Source organism: Lynx canadensis, chromosome D4 (assembly GCF_007474595.2).
Source record: "Lynx canadensis isolate LIC74 chromosome D4, mLynCan4.pri.v2, whole genome shotgun sequence".
In the NCBI taxonomy this organism is placed as follows: Eukaryota; Metazoa; Chordata; class Mammalia; order Carnivora; family Felidae; genus Lynx; species Lynx canadensis.
Window position 1 is genome coordinate 803,000 of NC_044315.2, and position 19,574 is coordinate 822,573.

The 19,574-nt window shown below is 48.6% G+C and overlaps 2 protein-coding genes across 3 annotated transcripts in view; one reads left to right on the forward strand and one right to left on the reverse strand.

Annotated features, from left to right (window-relative positions):
• Nucleotides 1-19,574, forward strand: part of LOC115500051 (centromere protein P) — a 230,225-nt gene that overhangs the window by 204,312 nt on the left and 6,339 nt on the right. The gene's annotated exons all lie outside the window — the stretch shown is intronic.
• The window catches only part of IPPK (inositol-pentakisphosphate 2-kinase), a 60,459-nt gene continuing 54,109 nt past the window's right edge, over nucleotides 13,225-19,574 (reverse strand). The window contains exon 15 of the transcript XR_003964358.1: nucleotides 13,225-13,235. The gene's annotated coding sequence lies outside the window, so the exon portion shown is untranslated. The remainder of the gene's footprint in view (nucleotides 13,236-19,574) is intronic.

Genomic DNA, 19,574 nt, shown 5'->3' on the forward strand with positions numbered 1-19,574 from the left:
TGACCAAAGGCAAAGAACGAATAAATCGGAAATTGACTCGGGCATCTCCTCTGATCTCCCCACTTACTCTTGATGCCCGGGACACTTCACCTCCCGTGTTCACCCCAGACTCCTCATTGTCACTAAGGGCACTGAAAGGACCATTACGTTTGTGAAGACATTTTGGTTGCAGGCCCTAGAAGCCCATTTCACGTGAACCCACGTACAGAGGGCATCAGGGACTCCCAAGGGCCTGGGACCAGGAATGGGGTCACCCTTATGGTCCATGGTATCCCACGGGCCACCTATCTTGCTTTCGGGGGGTGTCTTGCTTTCTGTAGACCGGCTCCTACTATATTAACAGGCATGCGGCCAACAGCCCATCGCAGGGAGCCCAAGCCTGAATACCCTCAGTTTGGGCAACCTCCCGGATGGATGGTCTGGCCCTAAATTTCACTGTTCTCCTGAGAACCTGACTGGGCCATCTTGAGTCACGCCTACCCCTGGTCCCATCAACTCCCATCCCTGGAGAAAAGGTCAATTGCAGGCCTCCCACACGTGGCTTCAGCTGCCTGGTGGTGACACACGGTAGTGTGTATGTCCCACAAAAGAACTTTCAGACTGTCCCAGGTTAAGTTTTCGTAACAAAAAGAGAAGTTGTTACCGTTTAATATGACTTTCTTTCAACCAACAGGTGTTTATCTTTACTTCCTGAAGAAAACATCTTTATGTTGTTGGAGTGAGTGCTCTGTTGTATAACCTCTTGCTGACTTTGTACCATTAAGCTGTTTATTGATTTATTTCCTTTTAGTTTGATTCATTTACAACAGTGTTTATAAGTGATTATGGAAATCTTGTACAACTTGTAGCTCTATCTCGGGAAAATTGTCCTGTAATTATGTTGAGGACTCAAAGACTAGATGCTTCATTTCATTATTGGCATTTTTCTGGATATATTCTTAAATTGCTGAGAGGTGTTTTTTCTTTTCTGGAGGGTGGTTAAAAACCATTAAAGTTGTAATATACCAAGAGCAAACTCCTCAGTGGATGAGGTTTGTTTTGCTTTTAAACAGACTAATTTCAAGCAGGCTTTGGTGAAACAATATTTTCAGTCTGAAATCACCAGCACAATAGCAGAAGCTGTGCCCTCATCTGGTGGACAGTGTGCCATTGGGTGTCTGTAGTTCAGAACGGCAAAAGTAAACTGTCAATATTTTCATGGTGAAAATGTCTTATTTACGTCTGGAGGCAGGATGAGCAACTGTGGAGCGCTCAACAGTGACCGAGCCTTCTGTCCTCGGCGCCCTGGCTCTCCTGGGCTCACGTCCTGAACCAAACTGCTGTGACGGTGGCGCTTGCCCGCACTTTCTTGGGGACCGTCCTCACGGTTCCACCGCACGGCCGCGTCCACAGCAGGAAGCAATTCCTGGCGCGTGTCTGCCTGGTTCCAGCTGCTCTGCACTCCCCAGATCGGAGGAGGCCTCTCGCAAGTGTGTGTGTCACGTGCTTTGGGCACAGAGTAGGCGCTCAGTGTTTTCTGTGTTTGCTTCTGCTTGTTGTAGCCGACGAGTCCTATCGTTTGTTCTGTACGTGTGTGCCGGGACGTGCAGTAGTGGCTGCTGTCGTGAGCCAAGGATCTTTCCTAAAGTCCCGGAGATTTTGTGCTAAGGCATCTATCTAAAATCTTCCCCGTTTTCACTTTCTTGTTTAAAACTTCGATTCTCATTCTCCCAGACTTCCTGTTTCACCAAGTCCCTTTTATTTCCTTTAACTTTTTCATTTGCAGGTTAGGTACATCTGTGAGTGGGGCAAAGCATCAGCAAGAGCTCACAGGCCAGGTGTGGGATTTCACGGAGGGCCTTGAAATACACATTTGAGAGATTCAGCCTTTATTCTCAGCTCTGCAAAATCACTGTACATTCTTGAGGGAAGATAGTGAGACCTGAAAACGTTTGTGTTTTAGGAGGATAATTTTGGAAAGGTGTGAGTAATATTTAGAAAATCAATAAATTAGTGATAATATGAATATGTAACAAAGAGCTTAAGGATGCCTGGGTGGCTCAGTTAAGCATCCAACTCCTGGTTTTGGCTCGGGTCACCATCTCACCGTGCAAGGAATCGAACCCCAAGTCGGGCTCTGCACTGACAGTATAGATACTGCTTGGAATTCTCCGTCTCAGTCTTTCTGCCCCTCCCCTGCTCATATGCATGCTGATGCTCTCTCTCTCTCTCAAAATAAACTTTAAAAGAAGTCAGCAGTAATATGTAACAAAGAGCTGGACCCCACTTTTGGTACTTGACTGCTGACGGCTCTCAGCCTTCGCCTCCTTCCCCTCCACATCTCTCAAGCTGGTAAGAAAGCCCATGTGCCCCCTACTTGGTGCTGGCACGTTCACCCCAACCACGGTGAGAGCTGGAGCCAGTAGCCCACCTGCTGTCAAGGAGCTTGGGAGCTGTCTTCTCTACCTGGGATCCTCACTGTGTGAGTGATAACTCTGTCACACCCTCTTGGGTCGTGTGGCACCGCCATCAGTCTGACACCACAGCGAGCTTTGTGGGGGAGTCCTGGTGCCCTGTGGGGTGGCCTCGCCCCCCAGCAGAGCGCCCAGCGGGACGTGGTGCTGTTGTTCGGTGCCCCACAGCTGCCCTTCTCCTCTGCCCTCCCCTTCCTCTGGGGACTTCTCCCTCTGGGCTGACGTACCCTTGATCGGTGCACACGGTGGAATAGTACACAGCCCTTAGAAGAGCGCAGCTACTCTGTCTTGGCTACTCTGCGGTGCACATTGTTGAGTGAAGAACGGCGAGAGAAAACAATGTGGCTGTAGTGTGATTTTATTTAATCGAGGTATTTTTAGTCGAGGTATCATCTTCATACACCTGTGAATTTTCAGCAGCTTTACAAGTGCACACTGTCATGTGGCCACTCCCACCATCATGACAAACTCCCTCATGACCCTTGGTGGTCACCCTCTGTGCTCGCCTGCAGCCCCTGGCAGCCACCCACCATTTCCAGACTCACGGCGTGTGGGCTTTCCAGCCTGAGGCCTTCACTGGAGTAGTGCCCGTGTTGGTAGTTGGGCCCGTCGTGCGGATGGACCTCACCAGTTGAAGGACATTTGGGTGACTAACAATAAAGCCGCTATAAACATTTTAGTATTTTTGTGTGAACATTAGTGTTTGTGCATTGAGGTTGTGAGTGGCCCATAACGTTCCGTTAGCTCCAGGTGCAGGGTAACGGTTTGATGTTTGCACACATTGCAGAATGATCACCACGGGAAGTCTGGTTAACGTCCATCAAGAGTTACAGATTGTTCTTGTGATGTGAACTTTTAAGATCTTTGGGCAACTTTCAAATTTATAGCCCAGTATTGTTAACCAGTCACTGTGCTGTGCGTTACATCCCCGGCAGTGTGTGCCTTTGGACCCCTTCTGAACACACGTTTTACTGGACTTGCATAAATACGTGGGGGCGGGCCTGCTGGCCGCATGGCGACTGCATGTTTGCCTGCACAAGAAACTGCCAGTTTTCCAACGCAACTGCGCCATTGTGTGTTCCCACCGGCAGCGTACGTGGGCTCCACAATTCCACCTACTTGCTGCGGGTTCAGAGAGGTCTACAGGCGGGAGGAGATCTGTCAGACACGCACCCAGGAAGGGAGCGGGGTCTGTAGATCTGACCGCTTAAGTGCTGCAGCTAGAACTTGGTGTAAATTACGTGTGTAATGTAAGAGAAAGGGCAATGTCGAATTCTCGCCAACAAGGAGGGTGGAGCGTTTCTGGAAATGTGCCAGGGGAGATAACACACCCATCCTCCCCCACAATCAAAAACGTACAGAAATTCTGGATTAAGTTTAACATACTTTAAGTACGTTGTCAAGCTCAAAAGAACTAAGTAGAAATGTCCTAAGAGCAGTAAATGAGAGAAAAGGCTTGTTTCTGCCCACACAGGAGAGGATGGTCTGGGCCACATCAGGTAGGGACTAGGGCAGGGACTTCTGAGAAACCCAGCCAGCCCGAGGGCTGCAGGGAGTGAGGTGGGCGGACAACCTGCCTCTCCAGAGCCCTACGTGTGGTCCAGGGGAGCCCAGACCCAGAAGGAGGGTAAATTGTGACCCTGGAACCTTTTCACAGCCTTTCCCACAGTGCTAACCCAGAAAGAAAATGACCAGGCTGAATGAAGCCAGTGCACGTTACAAGCTATACATTAATCGAAAAAACAAGCCTCCTTTAAGTGATAATTCTCAAGCAGTCTGGAAGAAAACTAGAAGTAAAAGCTTAAGGTTGTCAACATGATAACTAAACAAATGGAAACCTAATTTGAACTACAGAGGCAGTTTTTTACAAAAGCCTGTTCAAAAAAGAGACAAATTGACATGTATACTTTTTAAAAATGTCATTTGAATTTTAAAAACTTTAAAGCCAGTGGATAAATCAAACAACAGGCTAAACATTGCTCCAGAGAAAATCAGAGTATTTATTCGAAGAAGTATTGAAGAAATCATCTGAAAGCACAGAGAGAGAATTCGATGGAAAATGGGAGTTCGGTAAACAAGCATGGAAGGCCGGGGGGGGGGGGGGGGGGGATGAAAGACCCTCCAGAGGTGAAGAGAACGTTTCCTCTGGTCCAGGAGCCTCCCCGTCGGGGGCCCCGTGTGGTCCCGGAGTCGAGCGGCAGGACGTGTGGGCAGCAGGGAGAGTGGCCGCCTCCGGCCCAGGCTCATGAGTAAACCCAACACCTGTGTTACTAACAGCAGTTACAGCCGCGCTGGCACACGAATGTGTCGCTCAGGATTGTAGGGAGAACAACTGCCAGGCTGTTTGACCAGTGGCTGTACCATTTCACATTCCTGCCAAATAAGACCACTTGTTTCTTTCATAGCTGCTCTAGTGGATGTGAAGTGTGCTTTGAAGGGAGGCTTTGCACTACACATGCTGGAAGGGTATTTTTTCAGGGAACAGCGTTATCTCAAGCTATTTATGATAGTTGATGTTATTGTTGAATGCCTTTCTAAACTCCCTCATCTTACAAAATCTACTTGTAATTTACATTGAGAACCAGATGTTCACATATCCTGACTCTATAAGTTTTGATTCAGTCTTTGATTATGATGTGTTTAAAAAAAAATTTTTTTTAATGTTTATTTTTGAGAGAGACAGCATGAGTGGGGGAAGGGCAGAGAAAGAGAGAAACACAGAATCCAAAGCAGGCTCCAGGCTCTGAGCTGTCCGCACAGAGCCCGACACGGGGCTCGAACTCAAGAGCTGTGAGATCATGACCTGAGCCGAAGTTGGACAGTCAACTGACTGAGCCACCCAGGCACCCCGGTTATGATGTGTTTAAAATAGTGTATTTGATGAACACAAACTGCACATGATCACCAGCACTATCCATCCCCCCCCCCCAAAAAAAAGCTGTTTTTCCACCTCAAGAATTTAAAGTATAGTTATTCAGGAGAAGCATGTTTGGGGTTATCATTCAGTGGTTTCCCTTGTCCTTAACCGTGTGCACATGAGGCAGGGTCTTCAGACTAGACATTCATGACCCCTTGATGAGAACATCACCACCTTCACATACAGAGGTGCTCACAGAAAAGGCACAGACATTTGCACATGTGCCCTTGGAAGGGCGGGGGGGGGGGGGGGGGGGTCTGGTTGAGCAAGATCACTCCTGGTGTGTCAGCGGGGGCACACTGCTGCAAAGGGCTTTCCGTCCCTCTAGTTGTGTTAGTGTAAGAAATTGCTAACTACTTGTTCTAAGTTTTTTTTCAAACTCAAACTCTGGTGTCTTTTCTGTGCATTTCTTTCTTCATAAGGGCAGTAAAACCCATCTGGTCAGTGTTCATGGTGCTTGTTGGAGAAAGGCCCTCCCTCTGTTACAGATGGGTTAATGCTGCATTTACAGCTATTTGACTTTTTAAAAATTTGTTTATTTTGAGAGAGTGCGCGTGCACATGTACACAAGACAGGGGCAGAGAGAATCCCGAGCAGGCTCTGCACGGTCAGCACAGAATTGGACATGGGGCTTGAGCCCACCACCCTGGGATCATGACCTGAGCCAAAATCAGGAGTCGGTCAATTAACCAGCTGAGCCACCCAGGCTAGGCTCCCCCAGAGCTATTTGACTTTAAAAACAGCATGGAATTTGTATTCCAAGGCTGAAGTATGACTTTTAGGAAATTGGAATCTGCCCTTTGGCTGTTTTGTCTTTAAAAAAAAAAAAATGGACAGCTCGACTCTGTTGGCCCACCCCATTTCCATTGCCTGCTTTTGCTGTCCACGTTGGAGAGCGGTGCAGGCCTCTGGGGTCTTGGGGCCCCCAGCCGTACTGCGTGGCGTCTCTCTGTTCCAAGTAAAGCTAAAAACTGTGCAGGCCTCTCCCGTTTCTTTGGGCAGCCTGAGCCTCTGGAAATTAGTGTGTTTCTCCAAATATTATTTAAACTTACAGATTAGCTGAATTCTCAATAGAAGAATATTATTAAAGATAAGTTAATACATACAAAAAGCTTACAAACATACAAACAAATATCTTGACAACTAGAATTTCATGTAGCAAAGATTTCTAAGCTACAGCTTTTGGCCCTTTTATTTCAGACACGATCCAACTAGTTCCAGTTGAACAAAATCATGTGGACCATGTTTTCAGAATATAGAGTATTAGGCAATTGAGCTTTTGTGTAAATGAGCCAAGAGGGAGTCAAGGGTAAAATCTCCATGTTTCAGACTTTAAGCCTTTCCACACACATTGAAATACCAGGAGAGTGGGAATGTAATAAAAACATTCAGAACACACAGAAAAGTAACAAAAAACTATGGTGCATAAGACTTTCAGGGAAAAAAGTACCTGTTGAAAGATGTGCCCTTGTCTATCAATCATGACCCAAGGAGAGGCTTACCGATAGTTCCCCAAAACAGTATTTCAGATACTTCCGCATCAAGAAGGGCTCCCCGCTTGTCATTTTGCTCCAGGAAGATCAGGGAAAACAAAATAGATTTTATGTTCTTGGTACCGAATCCTGATCTATACACATTATTTCTTGCGCTTATGGTCATTGCTCCTCAGGACAGATAGGACAGCCTGGGGGAGATGCAGAGAGACAGCAGTGATCAGGACGGCGACAGGGGCGTCCAGATGAAAAGGAACAAAGCATTCTCTACCCTGGTTGACAACAGCAGAGCCAAGGCTTCTCTGTCCATCTTCTCTGCTAGATCGTATGCTTCGTGGGCTCAGGGATGCTCTCTTCCATTTTTTAATTCTTGGTTGAAATATGTACATACAGACAAGGGCAGACACTGTAAATATACAGCTGGATAATTTTCCACCAACTTGTAGGGCCACCAGCCGGTCTGAGGAAGCAGGACATGAGCCACCCCCAGGCCCCCGCCCACCACAGAGCGTGGCAGGTCTGTCTTGCGGTCCCTCTGTCATGTGGATGAGCCACAGAGTCTTCATCCGGGACTCTGTTCTTGGGCCTCTCCAGGTTCTGGCGATTGTAAGCAGTGCTGCTGTGCACATCTTTTGGTGACACGTGTACCTGTTGATGTCAGGTGGAACTGCCCATCGGGGGGGTAGACGTGTGTTCAGTGTTGGGGGCGTTGCCAAAGCGTTTGCCAAAATAAGCGTACCTGCTTTGCACTCACCAGCAGCACGTGGGGGCCGCAGTCACACAGCGTGTTCAACACGGGTTTGCCATGTGTTTGCGGCCGTTTGGGTGTGTACGTTGTGATGTCGCATCGTGGTTTCTGTTGCATTTCCGTGATGGCTCAGTCTTACTGTGCTCATCGGGATACACCCAGCACTTAACAGAGTGGCTAGAGTTTCTATTAGGAGTCTTTGAACACAGGTGACAGAGGATGGGACAGAAACCCAACTCACATTGGCTCAGCCAAAAAGGAAGGCGGGGACGGCGGGGGGGGGGGCAGTATTTGCAGAGGCTGGAATAGCTCAGACAGTCCAGGAAAGGGCTAGGCCTCTGCCAGAACAGAACACCACCTCACACACAGCCCGGAAGAGGCTGCCCACAGCCCCCTGGTCTCTCCTGTAGGAAAAGGCTCTGTCCACCTGTCTGTTGGTCCAGGGGCAGCCATTGGCCAGTTGTGAGGGGCTGATGGTCTATGGTGACTTGAGCCGACCTGGTGAATGAGGCGGATCTGTTGCCCAAAGAGCGCTCACCAGGTCTGGCGGTCCACAACCGCGCCACGCAACAGACCCTCCACAGCCACCGTGAGTGCGTCAGACCAGGTTCGTCGCGTGGGAGAGGACGAACGTGAAGTGCTTTTGCTAAGGGCTCCTCACAGAAAATAGAGCGATTTCAGGACAGCAAAGAAACTCCTCTGCCCTCATTTCCCCCGAGTCGAGGTACTGCATGAAAATATGAGTCCTCATGGAATCCATTTTGCCAGTTTATGGGTGGTCAGAAGAGCAGTGACTGCGGGGAAGCGTTTTGAGTGTTTTTACCTCTTTCGGGTCTTACATCAAGCCCAGGCCAGCCGCAGGGGTGCTGGTGGGTTGGCAATGTGGCTTGTGGCCGGACAACAAGGTGTGTGTTACTCTAGGACCCAAGTGACAGGTGTGCATTCTCCCTTACGATTCTCTCAATGAAAAATGGGAGCCCCTTATTAAAATCAGCATAATACTTAAATCTGTACAAGGACATCCCACTTCTCCCTGATCTCAAATGTCATGTGGGATTAAGGCCTGAAACAGAAAAAGGACAATAAGTTAGAACTAAGGAAAACTGAATAAAATTTAGATGTTGGTTATAAAAGTGATGCACTGATATTAGTTCATGAATTTTGACAAATATACCACATCAGTGTTCGATATTAACAGTGGGAACTGTGGATCATCTTCCCAGTTTTTCTGTCAGTCTAAAAGTGTTCTAAAGTATAAGTTTTTTTTGTTTCTTTTGTTGTTTTTTTTAATTTGGGACGGGGACATCTGGGTGACTCAGTCAGTTGCACATCCGACTCTTGACTTCAGCTCGGGTCATGATATCACGGTTCGTGAGTTCGAACCCCATGTTGGGTTCTGCGCTGACAGGAGCCTGCTTGGGATTTTCTCTCTCTCCTCTCTCTCTGCCCCTCCCCTGCTCAGTCTCTCTCTCTCAAAACAAACAAACAAACAAAAAAAACACTTAAAATTGGGAGACGGGGCGCTTGGGTGACTCAGTCGGTTGAGCATCCAACTTCAGCTCAGGTCATGATCTTGCTATTCATAGGTTCAAGCCCCACGTTGGGCTCTGCGCTGACAGCTCAGAGCCTGGAAGCTGCTTCGGATTCTGTGTCTCCCTCTGTCTCTCTCTGTCTCTCAAAAATAAATAAATGTAGGGGCGCCTGGGTGGCTCAGTTGGTTAAACCTTAGGCTCAGGTCACGATCTCACAGTTCGTGGGTTCGAGCCCCATGTTGGGCTCTATGCTGACAGCTCAGAGCCTGGGGCCTGCTTGGGGTCTTCTGTCTCCCTGTCTTCTGCCCCTCCCCTGCTTGTGCACTCACTCGTGCTCTCTCTCTATCCCTCTCTCTCTCTCAAAAATAAATACACATTTAAAAATGTAATAATAAAATTGGGGAGAGGGCCTTGGAAAGAGCCCCCCAGGAAGGGTCCCTGCAGCATAAGCTGCTCTGGTTTCCACGTGCATCCGTGCTGCCCTGCCTCCCCTCTGGTCAGCACTGAGCTGGACCAAAGGTCACCTGAAATCAGCTTTGAAAAAGGTACTAGGGTCAGGAGGTCAGCTCCGCTTGGCTGCTTTCCTTTGGGCTCTAAGTCATTAGAGCAGCCTTTCGTATCTCTGAGCCATGCTTTTCTTATTTTTCAAATGAGCATCATTTTAAACCCTGCCTCATAAAGGTGTCCTGTGATTCAGCACATAGAGACGAGGTAAAACTAGGACTGTTTTCACTGGGGCTTTTTTTCTTCTGCTGGTGTGTCTTGCCCAGTATTTATTTTGTTTTCTTTTTCCTTGACCATTAGCTCTTGATGCAATACGAAATTTCAACCATGTAAAACTTCATTTACATAAGTTATTCATGCTCTATTCTGTCCCCGAGATAGGGGGCTCTTCTGTTACTAAGGATCTATAAAACAGAAACCATTTAACATAGCACTCAAGTACAAGGTTGGACATTTATCAATAGCTTTGTATGTAAAATGTAATTTAAATATGTCACCCTGGGTGGCTCAGTCAGAAGCGTCTAACTTCTGCTCAGAGTATGATCTCACGATCTGTGAGTTCGAGCCCCCTGTTGGACGGTGTGCTGACAGCTCAGAGCTGGGAGCTGCTTCGGATTCTGTGTCTTCCACTCACTCCACCCCTCCCCTGTTCACACTCTGTCTCTCTCTCTCAAAAAGAGACATTAAAAAAAATTTTTTTTAATAAATAAATATGTCACCCTTAAATTCTATATCCAAACTATTGGTCACATTTAGGGGAAAATTGAAAGTAGGGTTTGGAAGGTTAAAAACCACAGCCTTTACTGGGCACCTGCCCGGCCCCTTTGGAGTGGCCGCAGAGAGGACGCACGAGTGCCATGGAAGTGAACGGAACTGTGGGGTCCCATGAAAACCAGAAGTGGAGGCTCCCGCCATGGAGGCAGCTGAGCCTTTGTCCTGCGTCCTTTGTCCTCACCCTGGCAGGGGCCTGAGAAAGACAGGAACTGCCGGAAATGGCCTGGAGAGAAAGCAGGAGCAGCGTGGGCCCCATACAAGATGGGGACCCTTGACGGCTGGGAACTCAGGCCAAGCCTCACTCACGTGTGGCTCGCGTCGTGGAATGTGTGGACGGACTAGGGGCACATGTTTCCCGGGAGACGTTTTTGTAGCTGCCATCGAAGACGTTGCCAGCATGGATCGCGTGACAAGTAGATGATAATAACGCTTTCCTGTGTATGGCCGCCGTATTTGAACTTACAAGTATTGTAGGATACAAAGTTCACAAGCGCGGGTCCTGGAACCTGAGCCCCTGAGGTTTTGTAGCAGGTTTCTCACCCAGAGTCGTGACACCGTGGCTTTTCTTTCCAGGAAGCAACTTCACTCGTGCTGGCGACGCTCAGTTGGGTTCGAACCCAAAGAACTGAGCCCCGAACGCCATGTGGCGTAGTTTTTTATATATTTTTTACTTCTTTGTCTCCCATATATGGTAACACGCAAACATGCAGTCTGATTAAGTGGTCTCACATTACAAGGTCGTGAGGGTTGTTGTCACCTACGCATGTAGTCAGGTTGCCTTGAGGGTTTTTTTTTCTTTCCTTGGGGAAGGGACCCTACCACAGTTTGACTCCGTTGTATAGTTTGTTGGTTTGAGCGAGTATGATCTTTAGACCACTGCCCATTTCCTTTTCCTTTCCGTGCGTGTTCTACCGTGATGGCGGATCGCCGGCGTGAGGGAGGCGTGAGCTCACACATGTAGAGGGAGGGGGTGGGGCCTGCAGAGGGGAGGGTCTGTGAGGTGTTTATCTTTTTTTTTTTAATTTTATTTTTAACGTTTATTAATTTTTGAGACAGAGACAGAGCATTAATGGGGGAGGGTCAGAGAGAGTGGGAGACGCAGAATCCGAAACAGGCTCCAGGCTCTGAGTGGTCAGCACAGAGCCCGACACGGGGCTCGAACTCACGGACCGGGAGATCCTGACCTGAGCCGAAGTCGGACGCTTAACCGACTGAGCCACCCAGGCGCCCCATGCGAGGTGTTTATCTTAAGATAAACTTAAGACCTTAAACACTCGAAGTCTGTGATAGTTTAAATGAGACCATACTAACTTTAAATTAAAACCAGTTTCCGTGTTTTGGACAGTATTACTTGGACATTTATGAAACATTGAGTTTAAATCCTAGTAATGATAAAATTGTCAGTGACTGGAGGATCACCTCATTATCTGCTTGTATTTCATGATTTTGCTCACATAATTACATATTAATACATACATGAAGAGGAAGTTGCAAAATTACCTCTGAAGAATTTCTAGCATTATTCTATTTATAGGTGTGTATTCAGCTTTTTTTTAATTTGTAAATGTTTATTTTAATTTTTTTAATTTATATCCAAATTAGCATATAGTGCAACAATCATTTCAGGAGTAGATTCCTTAATGCCCCTTACGCATTTAGCCCATCCCCCCTCCCTTAACCCCTCAGTAACCCTCTGTTTCTTCTCCATATTTAAGAGTCTCATTTTTTGTCTCCCTCCCTGTTTTTATATTATTTTTGCTTCCCTTCCCTTATGTTCATCTGTTCTATGTCTTAAGGTCCTCATATGAGTGAAGTCATATGTTATTTGTCTTTCTCTGACTAATTTCACTTAGCATAATACCCTCCAGTTCCATCCACATAGTTGCAAATGGCAAGATTTCATTCTTTTTGATTGCCAAGTAATACTGCATTGTATGTATATATATATACCACATTTTCTTTATCCATTCATCCCTCGATGGACATTTGGACTCTTGCCATACTTTGGCTATTGTCGATAGTGCTCCTATAAACATGGGGGTGCGCGTGTCCCTTCGAAACAGCCCCCCTGTATCCCGTGGATAAATGCCTAGTAGTGCAATTGCTGGGTCATAGGGTAGTTCTATTTTTAGTTTTTTGAGGAACCTCCATACTGTTTTCCAGAGTGGCTGCACCAGTTTGCATTCCCACCAACAATGCAAAAGAGATCCTCTTTCTCCGCATCCTCGCCAACATCTGTTATTGCCTGAGTTGTTAATGTTAGCCATTCTGACAGGTATGAGGTGGTATCTCATTGTGGTCTTGATTTGTATTTCCCTGATGATGAGTGATGTTGAGCATTTTTTCATGTGTCGGTTGGCCATCTGTATGTTCCTTGGAGAAGTATTTATTCATGTCTTTTGCCATTTCTTCACTGGATTATTGTTTCACTGGAGTATTGTTTTTTGAGTGTTGAGTTTGATAAGTTCTTTATAGATTTTGGATACTAACCCTTTATCTGATATGTCGTTTGCAAATATCTTCTCCCATTCTGTTGGTTGCCTTTTAGTTTTGCTGATTGCTTCCTTTGCTGTGCAGAAGCTTTTTATTTTGATGAGGTCCCAGTAGTTCATTTTTGCTTTTGTTTCCCTCGCCTCTGGAGACGTGTTGAGTAAGAAGTTGCTGCAGCCAAGATCAAAGAGGTTCGAGGATTTTGATGGCTTCCTGTCTTACACTGAGGTCTTTTATCCATTTTGAGTTTATTTTTGTGTATGGTCTAAGAAAATGGTCCAGGTTCATTCTTCTGCATGTCGCTGTCCAGGTTTCCCAGCACCACTTGCTGAAGAGACTGTCTTTATTCCATTGGATAGTCTTTCCTGCTTTGTCAAAGATTAGTTGGCCATACGTTTGTGGGTCCATTTCTGGGTTCTCTGTTCTGTTCCATTGATCTGAGTGTCTGTTTTTGTGTCACGTATTCAGCTTCTTAATGACCATTTCTGACAATCTTATAAGAAGCCAGTTTGACTCACCTCTGTAGTTATTAGCTGAGGAGGGAACAGAAATGCATCTCAGAGCATATGGTTTGAGCTCAAGATGCAGCCCCACTCCCGCCGCACGGATGCTGTCTCATAACCGGGTCACGCTCCTGCAGGCAGACGATGGGCGCGTGTTTGTTGGCTGTGTTTACGATGACTTTCCATCCTCACCCGGGGTGGGGGAGGGGGGGCACAGGAGAATTGGGTCTCCCACATCCCTCTACTCCTCCCTTCAATTCCGTTTTTTAGACAAGGTGTTTGCGGCCACATTTCATGCAGTCACCTCGCCTCCAGCCTCTGCTTGTTCCTGAAAGTGCTGCTTGCTGTGGAGCAGGGGTGAAGGTGGATGGTCTGTCCCCAGCCCCTCGAAGCTGATCTTGGAATCCCTGCAGCAGGGGTGGAACCATCTGGGGAGAAGCGCTCGTGGGCAGTGGAGAGGGGAGTGGTTGTGTGGAGGGGACATGATGTGTCACGGGGGAGCCACATTGTTGGTCTCACCCATGAGCGAGTGAACAGGTTCTGTTGGGATGAAGTCAGGACGGGGCCCCTGTGTCACAGGCCGACTCAGAACTTGGTGTCTCCCAGGACAGAAGCCACTGCCCAGGACCTAAGATTATACAAGCGTGAAGTAAAATTTAAATGTGTAATTATAAAGTAGGTAACTGAGGAGTTTCTTGAAGAGTTTTTTAGCTTAATACAATTAAAATGAAATATGAAAAAATGTTGCAAAAACTATGAGAAAGTAGAAAGAAACATGGTTATGGGAATTGGAAATTTCTCAGTTGGAAATTTCTTCCTTCAGGGTCTGAGACCCATTCAGTAACTTACACAGCAGCGCAGAAATGACATTCACGAGTTGTGAGGGAGGCCTTGGGACAAGGACATGTTTGAGGAGAACAGAGTCAAAAGGAAGAGAACAAAGCACATTCGGGCTTGGGGCTCAGGAGGACATGCCCCAGGTGAGATGGAAGGCAGGTGGGGGTGTGTCGTGTGGGGTGGAAAAGGCCCCCAAGGGCCCCTCAGAAACAGTCACGGGCCATCCAGGTAGGACTTGGGTGCTTTTTATATTGTCTGTTCTACTGGTCTCCCAGGGTCGCTTCCCAAGAAAACCACCATTGAAAACGTGTGTGGTTCCGTCCTTCTGGTTTTTGCTTCTCTGGGGGCCCCGGGTCAGGGCGACTGCATTCCGGCCAGACGTTGTATGCACTGAGGTTTCAATTTCATGTAGTTTTCACATGGCACAAGCTTTTGATATTTTTCTGACCATTTCCAAATGTGAAAACCATTTCGACCGCTGTGCAGACTCAGGCTGCGGAATCTGCAGCAGCTGCAGTCTGCGCCACCGGGCCCGCTGCTCCCGCCCCCGGGCAGCTCAGGACCCTGCACGTGCACCTCGAGACTTCCGTCTTTAAAATCTTTCGGGATGTGTTTCCAACATGGCGGGTCCCTGAGATCCCTGGTGCTTCCCGGGGCTCACATATCAAGACAAGGGCTGGGGAGCAGGCGGGGGCAGTGGGGACTCGGGGCCAGAAAACACCCGCAGGCACACCCAGGCCCTGCCACTTAACTGTGCGTCCTCGGTCAGTGCTGCCATGATGGTCTGGCTTTCTCAGGTTTGGGAGCCTCTGCAGGCTGGGAATACAGGGTTTCTGGGTTTTTGACTAAAGCAGCATTTAGGACACATTTTGTCTGCCCTCCAGCTCCAGACAGTGATACACTCAGCATTTCCCAGTTATTTTCTTGGGTGGTTTTTGGTGTGGGGCCCCAGGAGCCTGCGTTAACCCACCCATGGGTCTGGTCTCTGCTCCCCACCCCAGCGAGCTGCTGCGCTCCCTGAATTTCACCCCCCCACATCCTGGGTGTGGACGTGCACGGAGCTGGGTGGCCGTTTTGTCTCGTGTCCAGAGCCACACCCAGGAGAGCTGGGCAGTGCTGTTTACAAGAGAGGATCCAGCAACAGTTCATCTCCCCTCATGGTTTTCACTCCAGCAACATAAACAACAGTCTAGAAAACCTGCTTGGAGTAAAGTCGGTGTCGTCAGACTTGGAAGTAGTCTTTCCTTCCCCTCTGCAATCAGGACAGTAAAGTGGGGCTCCTTTTTATCCAGCCTTGTAGCCTTGGGGCTTCATCAGGGGTCAGCCGATGGTGTCATGAGCGCTTGCAGGGAGAGTCTGCCGTCTCTTCTGGTGGCTGAGCTGAGCAGAAAGTCTCCTAATGGCACCTCCAGTCCACAGTGGGTCCTGTTACTCCAGACGGGGACGGATCTCTCCTCCACAGCTGTCCTAGAGCAGCCCTCTCTCCTCCAAGATCACCGTCCGACCCAGAGGACAGAGCCCCTGGCCAGCACGTGGCCCGGAAAACCCTCAGCGAGTGAATGAATGATGCACTGTTAGATTACTGAAAAATAATGCGATTCCTGCCCGTGCCTTCCCTCTCCAGCGAGGCGCCTTGTGCCCTCAGAGTAGGGGCAGCAGGCACTGCTGTGAGATGTGCTGATGCGGGAAAGGCACTGAGGTCGTGAAGAGGCCAGTGTGATCACCGCGAGGAGGGGAAAGGGAGGACCCTGGGGGAGCATCGAGGAGATCCCTCGCTAGTTTGTTTCTGGTGTGTTTGTGCAAGAGGATTCAAGGGGCCATGTCTGTGCACACCACTGCAGCCTGCCATCCTGAGGTCTTCACACTGGAGGCTTCAAAGCGTAGGGAAATGCTCATTCCCATTGAGACTTCCTGCGGAGACAGAACGAATAAGGGAGGAGGGAGAACTTGTTCCTCTGGTGGAAAGCCACTAATGAACGTGGAAGGATATGGAGATGGTCGTTGGCAGTCCTCATGTGGCTGACTCAGCCCCTCGGCAGCCTCGGGGCCCAGGCTGGTGAGCAGACGTCCCACAAGGAGCTGGACAGGGGCCTGGTGTCTCCTGGGAAGACAGCAGAGTGTCCACCCTGCTCCCAACGTGGCATCATGAGGAGGCATCATGAGGAGGCACCAGCCCTGCCCGGGGCCGGTCCACAGCCCAAGAGGCCCACGCTCTACAAACTGCCCGCACGCAGTGGGAGCCAGGACACCTGACACGCATCTGCTAGTCGGTAACGTGGGAGAGTGGCCCCACGTGGAGAAATGCCAAGTGTCACTGTAGAAACACGAGGGACAGCAGGTGTCATGGTTGTGGCTGAGCTTGCGGGGGTGACAGAGGGTCCCGGAGCCCCCAGAACCAAGCCCGTGTGACATCTGTGATCACAGACAAAACGTGTACGGCACCTGCACCCACGTCAGGCCCGGAGGACCTGGTATTCGTCAGGGTCCCTTTCACACGAGAGCCGACTGTTCCACGTGCAGATGTCGTAGGCGTTTCTGAGCCTTCTGACGTTCAGAACAATTGGGACACTTGCCTCCGAATGTGTGCGTGCGAGCTGTGCCACAGATACCCGGCACAGGGCCTGCCTGTGCCTGTGTCTCACTTCCCCCCGCCTTGGACTCTTCTTCACCCACCAGAATCTGGTACAGGGCCCACTGCCCCAGCCACCCCGACTCTGTCTCCTGGCCCTGCCCACCTCCCAGCTACACCTGCACCCTTCTCCACGTTACCGCTGCTGCTTTTTGGGGGCTAGACGAGCCAGCTCGATCCTGTGTGGGCGGGCCCTGTGCTACCCCCCCATCTTCCCATCATTCAGGTGTGAACCCAAGTGTCACCGGCTTTAGGAGGCCCCCTGACCGCCTGCCAGTCCCCCGCGACCACACGCATCTCTCCATGGGGCTCACCCCTGGACCCCCACTTCTGGAACACTGTGTGGCACCAAGTAGGCCTTTACAGAGAATACCCTTCACCTGAGGGGGCGAAGCTGCCAGGTCCCGAGAGTAGAGGGATGACCCTTGCAGAAAGAAGCTGGCACCGTTCTAGCCGGAGACCTGGCTGAGTTCTGATGGGCGCCTCTGCAGACCGTCCCCCCTCCCCAGCCCCACCCCGCGACTCCTGCTCTGTTCTCTCCCTTCCTAGGCTCATAAATGTGGCCTTCTGTGTCTGCCTTCTTCAACTCAGCATATTGCTTCTGAGGTTTGTCCCTGCTCGTGTGTGGACAGCACTGCTGCTGAGCGTTGTTCCGCTGTACGGACTGCGCGGGTGGTTTCGGCCTCCGCTACGGGGGAAACAGGCCTCATTTATGCGGTGAAAGGATCACTCGCTGTTTCCAGTCTGGGGCTCTGATTCTCTGGACATGTTTTCGTTTCTCGTGGGTAAATAGTTAGAGGAGTGGGATTGCTGGATCACATGGTACATGTGTGTCTGACTCCTCAGGACGTCTCCAGACTTCGCTCCCCACCAGCAGTGGGTGATGTTCTACTTGCTGCACATCTCCACCAAAACTTGTGGTTAGTCTTTGTTAAATTAACTGTTCTGGCCGGTGCGAGGTGGTGTCTCACTGTGGCTTTAATTTGCATTTCCCTAATGACTAGTGACGGTACCTTTCGCCTTCCACATCTCTTTTTTGGTTAAGTATCTTTAAATCCTTTCACCGTTCTATAAATTAGGTTGCCTTCTCATTAATGAGTTGTAGGTGTTCTTTACATATAGTCTGAGGCTGGCCTTTTTAAGAGCGATGATTTCTAATTCTGACAAAGCCAACTTATCATTTACCCAACGTATTCTTCTTTTACAGATCCTTTTTCTTTTGTATCTGAGAAATCTTTGGCTAGCCAAGGACTACAGATACCTTCTATGTGGGGCGCCTGGGTGGCTCAGTCTGGTTAAGTGTCCAACTTCGGCTTAGGTCGTGATCTCAGGCTCTGTGCCGTCAGTGCAGAGCCTGCTTGTGATCCTCTGTCTCCCCTTCTCTCTGCTCCTCCCTTGCTTATGTTTGCGTACTCTCTCTCAAACAACAACAAAAAAAGATTTTCTGTTTTTCATAAGTTTTATAGTTTTAGCTATTGCATTTAGATCTCTGGTCTACTTTTGTGTAAGACATAAGCATGGGGGCTCATTTTTCTACTTGTGTACGTTCAGTTGTCCTGGCACCATCTCTTAAAAACTCTGGGGTGCGTTTTGTCCCTCAGTGAAACCTCACTGGTCCAGGCTGTCTTCAAAATACAAGATGTTATTAAAATGTGACTAGATCCAAGACAGTTAAATGGAGAAGGAACAGTCTTTTCAACAATGATGCGGGATATTCACAGGCAAAACAGTGAAGTTGGACCCCTGCCTCACACCACATACAAACATTAACTCAAATGGATCAAAGGCCTAATTTTAAAAACTAAAAATCTAGGGGCGCCTGGGTGGTGCAGTCGGTTAAGCGTCCGACTTCAGCCAGGTCACGATCTCGCGGTCCGGGAGTTCGAGCCCCGCGTCGGGCTCTGGGCTGATGGCTCGGAGCCTGGAGCCTGTTTCCGATTCTGTGTCTCCCTCTCTCTCTGCCCCTCCCCCGTTCATGCTCTGTCTCTCTCTGTCCCAAAAATAAATAAACGTTGAAAAAAAAAAAAAAGTAAAAAAAAAAAAAACAAAAAAAACTAAAAATCTAAAACTCTGAGAAATAAACGTAGGTGTAAATCTCTGTAACCTTGGGCTAAACAATGATTTCTTAGCTATAACACCAGAGCACAAGCAAAAAAAGAACAAAAATAAATAAACTGGACTTTATCAGAATTAAAAACTTCATGCAGGTTGACACCGTTAAGGAAGTAAAAAGACAATCCACAGAATGGGAAAAAAATCCACGTATCTGATAAGTGATTTGTACCTAGACTACATAAGGAGCTATTATAACTCAAATAATAAGAAAAACACCCCAGTTTAAAAAATAGGCAAAGGATCTGAACAGACATTTCTCCAAAGAAGGTATACAAATGATCGAGGATCAATGATCACTGTCCTTGGCCATGAGGAAACGCAAATCGAAACCAGTGACCTACCACCTCACACCCACCAGGAGGGTGAGAATGGTTTCTAAAGGGAGGGCGGGTGGTAACAAGTGTTGTCAGCAGGGAGATGGAGAAATCGGGACCCTCAGACACCACAGGTAGGACCCTAAAAACGGTGCAGCCCCTGTGGAGAACAGTTGGGCAGCTCCACTCCTAGATACCTAGCCAAGAGAAACAAAAACACGTGCCACAAAAACCACACACCAGCGTTCACAGCAGCATTACTTCC